This window comes from Gymnogyps californianus, unplaced genomic scaffold (genome assembly GCF_018139145.2).
Source record: "Gymnogyps californianus isolate 813 unplaced genomic scaffold, ASM1813914v2 HiC_scaffold_33, whole genome shotgun sequence".
NCBI classification, from domain to species: Eukaryota; Metazoa; Chordata; class Aves; order Accipitriformes; family Cathartidae; genus Gymnogyps; species Gymnogyps californianus.
The window spans coordinates 1,543,377-1,551,700 of NW_026114213.1; positions in this window are offsets into that span (position 1 = coordinate 1,543,377).

Sequence of the window (8,324 nt, forward strand, 5' to 3'; positions counted from 1 at the left end):
GGGTGAGGAGGAGGAAAGCAAAGGAAAAAAAAAAGTAAAACTCGTGGGTTGAGATAAGAACAGTTTAATAACTAAAGTAAAATATAATACTAACAATAGTAATAATGAAATATAATAATAATAGTAATAAAAAGGAATGCAACAAAAAGAGGGGGGGGGAAGGAAAAAAAACCAGTGATGCACAATGCAATTGCTCACCACCCGCTGACCGATGCTCAGTTAGTTCCCGAACCGCGATCCGCGCCTTCCGGGCAGCTCCCCCCCGTTTATATACTGGGCATGACGTTCCATGGTATGGAATACCCTTTGGCTAGTTCAGGTCAGCTGCCCCGGCTCTGCTCCCTCCCAGCTTCTTGCACACCTGCTTGCTGGCAGAGCATGGAAACTGAAAAGTCCTTGGCTTAAGATAAGCGCTACTTAGCAACAACTCAAACATCAGGGTGTTATCAACATCATTCTCACACTAAATCCAAAACCCAGCACTGTACCAGCTACTAAAAAGAAAGTTAACTCTGTCCCAGCCGAAACCAGGACAACCATAAACAAATGTACCCTCATTGCCTGGTGCCTTTCTGCTTTCATCTAAAATTAAAAGTGTAGACCTCTTAAAGCTCCTTTCCTGGAGGCTACCTCTTGCAGTCATATGGGAAAGTACATTTTGTTGTAGAAAAAGTTAGTTGAAACTTAGAGCTAGCAGCTTAAACATTAATAATAGCTAGAGTAGACAAAGCTAGTAGCTTAAATATTAATAGCTAGAGTAGACAAAGCCTATAGATCATGGTATATGAACTGAAATAACTGTATTACAACATGCCGAATAGCTAACTACAGAATCGGACAAAACCGACCTAAGAGGATGTGATATTGTATAAGAAGATGACCACTTAGCAACCCCTTACTAACAAAACAGCAAACAAATCAAACCAATAAAAAAGCAAGAAGACCCCAGACCTTAATATTACTATTGGTCCGAACTATCGCGTGAGGGGTGGGGAACTTAGATTGTAAGGTTATAATTGCCCAGGGATTTCTTTGTTTGGGGCCCCTCTTTGGAGGCACCCAGCTCGAGCTGTAGTGCTATTAATAAAAAGTACTTTCATAAAGGAATCTATCTTTCGGCTTATGCAGAAACCTAGAGTCAAACCCTGTTATGGTGGCTGGCATGTGTAATTTCCATAACAATTTCCAAATCAGGAATGCAGCTGAGGCCTTTGGATCAAGTTCAATACTGATGTAAAGCAGGCTAACCTCACAGAAATCAATGGAATTCAACGGCCTTAAGCCACTGGTACATAGTCTTCAGGGAGAAGCAACTACAGCTAAACCTATTGATAGTATAAAAGATGTAGAAATAAAGTAAAATAATTCCAAGGAACTCCTGGAGGATCTTAACTTCGCTAGCTTCTACCTGCCAACAGTTCCAATATTATGCTATCAGCCTGAGGCACAGTCTATATTATTCTGGGATAAACAATTTAAATTAGTCTGTAATCTCCCTATTTAATGCAAAGTCACCTTAATATTATGTTCAATAGTATTTTGCTGATATAACTGCCTTAATTTCTACAAAATGGTTTTTCCTGATTGTTAGTTTAAAAAAATGTTAGTTTCTGTTTTTCACTGGACTCATATGGGCTGAACTGCTCTGGAGAGGTGCCATAGAGACAATAGGTTCAGCATACCACACATTTTACCACCCACAAACCCTGTTTCTGCAAGCCTTTGTGTGCATGTAGCTCATATACATCTTTAGTTATTAGATGCAGGAAAGTTTTACTTTACTGTTCCTTAAGAGGTCAAAATAACCTCTTGGTGGAAGTGACTTGGTTTTCCTTTTGGCTTCCATCACTCTGATTTTACACATTTCAAACATATGCTTTGTGCTTTCTTCTCAATAGTATTGCATTATGACTTATTGCCTATACAAAGCCATAGGTTCTTGTAGTGCTTTGCAGACAGATAGAAAAAGACAGTGCTTTCTATAAAAGAGCTTGATTGTGGCTTCAGGCCACAGTAGAATGTGGGAGAGTGTAGAGAAGGCATACTTCTGGAGTGCACACAGCAGATTCTCCTCTACATTTTTGCAGGTGGGAATATAATCTATCCACAAGCCTGAACAGCTCAGCTGGAAAATACCAGAGATGTCAGCCCTATAGGACACCTAGCATCTGACTATAGGGTCACTAGTCTCTCTGTACTAGGAATGCAAGAAAGTAGATATAGCAAAGGCAGTTAATTGAATCCTCTCTTTCTCTATGTCATGATGAAATAGTTATGATTTAACTATAAATAATAAATGTCAGCTGCAAATCATAAAACTTTACAATCTGAACTGCAGTACCTTCTTGTGGAGAAAGTCAGTTATCTGCTACCAAATTGTAATATTTTATTAAAATCAAATTTTCTCATCTTCATTCTGCAATAGACAAGTCAGATAATTAATAGTTTATTTAAGGGTATGTATTAAGAGAGAATCTGCAAATTCACAATTAGAACTTAGAAGTATACAGCAAACATCAGACAACCAATGCCTGTTAGGTTCTCAAGGAGCTATTATGATATAGTTAATAGTGTGTGGCTGCAAAAGCATGAATGCTGCTTGTGTTCCCTTGATTGAGTACCATTTACAAAAAGGTATCCTATAATTAAATTGTATTCGTCAAATTATGGAAACACCTAGACCTCATTGAGGTTATATCCCTGTTGTGCCAGCTGCTATTGTAAGAGACCTGTGTACCTGAAAACAGCTGACATCAAGAAGCCAAGGAAGGAAGACATCATTACCTTTATCTGATGATAAAAAAACTCAGACCTGGATAGTCTCCATTCTTTGTCCAAAGTTTCACTGGAGGCCTGGAGCTGAGTGAAGAACTTGGAGAACAAATATGACTGTTTTCAAGAGAGCCATCATCACAACTCTAGGAACAGTATATAAATTACTGAAATAATATGGTGACTCTAAAATCACTTTAAATAAAAGTGATTTGATTAGCTCTAAAAGCAGGCAGTGATATCATGAACAGGATTGCAACGGACGCTGGAGCAATGTGAGGAGCACCAGCAGCGAGGGACACACGAGGGATTCATGAGGACAGGGAGAGACTATGACTGAACGGGGGGCGTTCCCGAGCGACTGAGCCTGGACCTGCTGATTGGACGATCCAGCAAGGGGCAGAGCTGGTACCTGGCAGTGTGGGTGATTTGAACAGGATAAAACAACCAGCCCAGTTGATTGCAACGGACATATATTTATTAACCAGCGGGCAGGCATGCAGCAAACAGCCATGTCTTCTACTCCTGAGCTTCTAGCACCCAGTAGGACCAACACAGACAGAGCTCCTGTCAAAGCATGCATTCACACAGGCTTCAGTCTGTGGGGTGTGTGCAAGGATATTCCGGAAGATGGAGGGCGATAGCAAGCAAGCCTGTGGGAGGTATGCCCAGGTAGATGAACTGCTCTGCCTGGTGGCCGAGCTTCAGGAGGAGGTGGGCAGACTGAGGAGTATCTGAGAGTCTGAGAAGGAGATTGACCAATGGAGCTATGCTCTGCCATCTCTGGTACACACAAGACAACTCAGCGTGGCCACTACGGAGGCAAATCCTGGATCTGATTTGTGCCAGGAGGAAGGCAGCATTACAAGGGATAGGGACAGGTGGAAGCAAGTTACTGCATGAAGTTGTAAGAGGAACCCTCCTTACCCTCTCAGCTACCTTTACAGAGTAGGTATGAGGCTCTGGGTATGGTAGACGAAGCTCATGAAGAGATAGAAGAGGAGGAACCTGTGCAAGCACTCTCACCAAGGTCAACCAACTGCTCGCAACAAGAGCCGCATTAAGACCGGTGCCAAGAAGAAATAATGGTGAGTTATGGTCATAGGTGACTCCCTCCTGAGCAGAACAGAGGCATCCATCTGCAGAGCGGACCCTCTTTTCAGGGAAGTTTGCTGCCTCCCTGGGGCCCGAATCAGGGATGTCACCAGACAACTGACGAGCTTAGTACAGCCTTCGGACTATACCCACTCCTGCTCTTTCACGTGGGTACTAATGACGTTGCAACAAGAAGTCTAAGGTCAATCAGAAGAGATTTCAGGGTCCTGGGAAGAATGCTAAAGGATTCAGGAGCACGGGTAGTGTCTTCCTCAATCCTCCCAGTAATGGGAGAGACATTGGAAGAAACAGGTGTGCCCAAGACATCAATACCTGGCTCCAGGACTGGTGCCTCCACCAGAACTTTGGGTTTTATAACCATGGAAGAGTCTTCAAGGCACAAGGTATGCTGAGGCCTGATGGGATCCATCTGTCCCAATGGGGAAAACATATCTTTGCTCATAAGCTGGCGGGACTGATTGATAGGGCTTTAAACTAGGATTGATGGGGGAAGGGGATACCAACAGGAAAGCTGAAGGTAAGCCAAGGGTTGGCATGGCACTGCCTGAGGGTGGCAATGCTAACAGGAGCATTTACACTGCTCCAGAGAGCACGGAGGGCTCAGGAGCACATCTGAAATGCTCGTACGCCAATGCACGCAGTATGAGAAACAAACAGGATGAACTGGAAGGGTTGGTCAGCTCCCAGAGCTACGACATCATTGGCATTAGTGAGACTTGGTGGAATGAGTTCCATGACTAGAGTGCTGGATGGAGGGCTACAGGCTGTTCAAGAGGGATAGGCAGGGCAGGCGAGGTGGAGGTGTCGCACTATATGTAAGGGAGAGGTTTGATTGTACAGCCCTTACAGTTAGTGATGATGTGGTTGAGAGCCTCTGGGTGAGGATTAGGGGGATGGAAAACAAAGCAGATGTGAAGGTCCTTGAATGCGTCCAGAGGAGGGCAACAAAGCTGATGGAAGGGGCTGGAAGGCATGTCCTATGAGGAGCAGCTGAGGACTCTGGGTTTGTCTAGTTTGGAGAAAAGGAGGCTGAGGGGCGACCTCATTGCTCTCTGCAGCTTCCTGAGGGGAGGGGAAGTGGAGAGGGAGGTGCTGATCTCTTCTCCCTGGGATCCAGTGACAGGATGCATGGGAATGGTTCAAAGCTGTGCCAGGGGAGGTTCAGCCTTGACATTAGGAAGCATTTCCTTACCGAGAGGGTGGTCAAACACTGGAACAGGCTTCCTAGAGAGGTGGTCAATGCCCATGCCTGTCAGTGTTTAAGAGGCCTTTGGACAATGCCCTTAATAACATGCTTTCACTTTTGGTCAGCCCTGAAGTGGTCAGGCAGTTGGACTAGATGATCGTTGTAGGTCCCTTCCAACTGAACTATTCTATTCTATTCTGTTCTGTTCTATTCTACCATTGGCACAAACTATATTTTTCTAGAATTATTTAGAGACCAAGGCTCATTTAAGCTATCAGATAATTAGAAAGGATTTTTAATTCAAACTGGCATTTTTTCTCAATGTAAAACAGCATCAGTTCACTATTACCGACAGCAGATGGTAGCATTCTTCATTCTTATCTATTTGCACTGCAATGTAAAATAAAAAATTTCTGAACATTATTTTTTGTATGTTCTGAAGCTTCTGGGAGTTTTTTTAAGTTCTCTTAGACACAAAATGGTTGATCCTTATGAGTACATTTTCAGCATAAGAACCAAGTGTCCTTCAACTGTAAGAGACCCTATTTAATATTTAATAATATAGAACATGTCCTGGTCACTGAAGATGATAAAAACATCTGGTGGGCCAGGATTTGTTTTTTGTTTGTAGGCAAGCAGTTGGAGAAAGATCTTTTACTATATAGCAGGAAGACTAAATCTGTGAGCATCTTCTCTTTAGTGCAGGCAATCTGCTAGATGTTCAGATAAAATGCAGTCACAGAACTACTGGAGTCTGGCTGCAACTATATCAACTTGGACAAAGGAAATCCCTCTTAGAGCATAAACTTAGTATAGTTTCTTCTTTGCCGTCCAGAGATGGAGCCAGCCTAAGGAGAACATCTAAGGAAAAGGGCCTTTACTCAGGATAAAATACCCATCACATCAGTCCTCAGAGTCAGTCTCTGCTGTGGCTCTTGAGAGTAACATAGCACAGTGGACCAGCCTCACATAGCTGAATGAGGAACACCATACAGAGGTGGTGATCTTGCTGTTCTCTTAGTCATGGTCCATTCCTGATTCTCCTCACCCCTCTGCATTGCATCGTGTACTTCTCAGCTCTGACAGATTCCTGGGCCTAGTGACATTTAAACACAGTCTGTGTTCAGTTGTAAATAGTCTATCATGGTGTTTCATATTTGATATCTTTCTTCTCTGGAATCACTTTCCAGATGTTCCCTACTGTGCTGTATTAAATGCTTATGCCCCTTATTGAGTGTGGGGATGAGGCAGAATTTTTTTTTTTTTGGTGCAGAAGCAGTAACAGTGACCTCAACAGCATTAAAAGAAAATCACTTCCCTAGTGTGTAGTGTGTAACAGTCAGATATGCTGATCTGCTGGTATCACCAATGTAAGAGCAGATGAGATCACCGTTATGGCTTTTCATTGAGTGCAAGCTTGATTAAGTCAGGACATGTATTCTGTTTGAGTGTCTGTTGGAGATGAAAGTGAAAGCTTTATGGAGCATTGGTTTGAGTTTTCAACAGCATCATGTGCAGTGTGAAGGTGGAAAGGAACAAAGTCTTATGTTGTAGGGAGTGTGTCTGACTGCAAACTTAACTGTCACTAAATGATTTTTTTTGTTCCTCAGGATGATTTTGACTGGGTTTCTTGGAAGACAACTGCGTTTTAGGACCTTTTTCTGTAGCATAGCCTAAAATGACAATATCCCATCTAGCGAAAGTTAAAAGTCACCCTGAGGGCTCTTCCTCCTTCCTTCTTGCTCCCCCTCACAGGTTCCAAATTAAACTATATTTACTTCCCAGCACCAGTTTAACAAGATCCAAGGAAAAGGGGTCAAGGTTGTTAAAGAGCTTTTCCATGGAGCAGCTTTATGTATTACATTTGTTCAAATACTTGTTCACACAGTAGCTTTGCCTATTTGCTTTCAGGTAATGCTAATACAGTAACTTGAGCTGCTTTTGAAAACTTTTACATTTTAACTAAAACTGTGGTATAGCCTGGTTGGAGCTCTTATTTCTCTTTCTAGATATGAGAATATGCTCTCAAATATTAATTTGTCAATGACTATCATTAGAAGAACATTATGGGTTAAATTCTGAAATAAGAAAAGTTACATCAAGGATTAATTGGACCCTGCTTTGTCGTCTTTGAATGCAAATGATGTCTTTTCTGTTGCCTTTTTGCATAATAAAACAACTGATATTCTCTCTTTAAAGCACCCCTTACCAGGGCAGCCATTTTTTTTCTTCTACACCCCTGCCAGGCTAATGAATTCATGTATTCTATACTGACCAGTTCACAAATAGCTGAGAAACACTAACATATGACACATGTAAAATAAATCAGCTGGAAAATAGACATGGTCAATACAACTTCCTTGGTCCAGATAGAATAAGATTCTGGATTGCCACTTAAAAGCTGAAAATTAAAATAGACTTTATGTAGATAAAGTGAAGGAACAACCTCATTTGAAATTACTTTATGACTGTCAAGTGTATCTACAATTCAGAAAAGGTTGGGACAATATGTTTATGGAGGGTTTTTTGGTTTTTTTTTTCTAGACACACAAAATACATTACATCATGGCTAAGTATTGTAGGCCCAGTTGTGCGTTGAAATCTACCCTGAGTTATCCAAACCTAGCACCTGAGTGGACAAATGCTGGATTAATTGAAAGGTAAGAGAGAATTAAATTACCTCCCCTCCCCCCCCACAAATTAAAGAAAATCAACTGGCAAAATATTATCTTTTCCTTTGGAGCTCTTGGCTCAGTTCATTTAGGACTCGCCTTTTGACAATTTGCTTACAGGGCTGCCTTATTGCCTTTTTTACTTTGCACTGAAAGTTTGCAGAGAGCTGCTTGGCACACTGCCAACACCCTTCCTGACTGTCAGGAAATCCCTAATATACCAGGGTCTGCTTCAGCTATGTCGGAGCTGGTAGTCCTCCAGCACATGGCTGATGGTGTGATCTAGCATAACTCTGCTGCAGTAATTTTAATTTCATCCTTCTCTTTTTTCTCTAAGTGTCTCCAGATCTCTGAGCTGAAGGACAGATGCACTTTCCTAGGACTGAAACCAAACACAGACCAAAGGAATCCTTCCTGATTGGTAAGCAATACAATGTGGAAAGATGACTGTTCGAGGCTCTTTTGCTCGCAGGAGCTTGCCTGGTTACAGCTGAAGACCTAAGAGTTGGCTGCAGTTGTGACAATGACTCTCAAGCGCCACCAAGACATGAACTCCCTTGTGATAGCATTGACTACTT